This window comes from Myotis davidii, unplaced genomic scaffold, assembly GCF_000327345.1.
Source record: "Myotis davidii unplaced genomic scaffold, ASM32734v1 scaffold330, whole genome shotgun sequence".
Taxonomy (NCBI): Eukaryota; Metazoa; Chordata; class Mammalia; order Chiroptera; family Vespertilionidae; genus Myotis; species Myotis davidii.
Window position 1 is genome coordinate 48,936 of NW_006283770.1, and position 470 is coordinate 49,405.

The following is a 470-nucleotide window of genomic DNA, read 5'->3' on the forward strand; positions in this document are numbered from 1 at the left end:
GCAAAGGGTAAATGGAATTGTTTGTTTTTGTTACTCTTTATGAGAGTTCATTATTGGTATATAAAAAAAAAAACCATTGTTTTTTTAGTGTTGATTTTGAATCCTGCTACATTGCCAAATTCATTTATTAAATAGTTTTTTTGGTGGAGTCTTTAGGGTTTTCTATGTATGATATCTAATGTCATCTGTGAATGAGAGTTTTATTTCCTCCTTTCCAATTTGAATGCCTTGTATTTCTTCTTCTTGTCTGCTGTCTGTGGGAACCCGGCCAGCCCTTTTGCACCACTGCTTATCAGGTTTCTCTCCAGCTAGTCTTCAGTTGATTATTCAGAATTTTTTGTATTTTAGTTGAAATCCTACTTTATCAGCACAATTTAAATGTTTTATACTTTTTTAAAAAAATTTATTTTGTTGAAAGTATTCAGATGTCCCCCATTTTCCCCTCTCCACTCATCCCCCCCCCCCCCCCC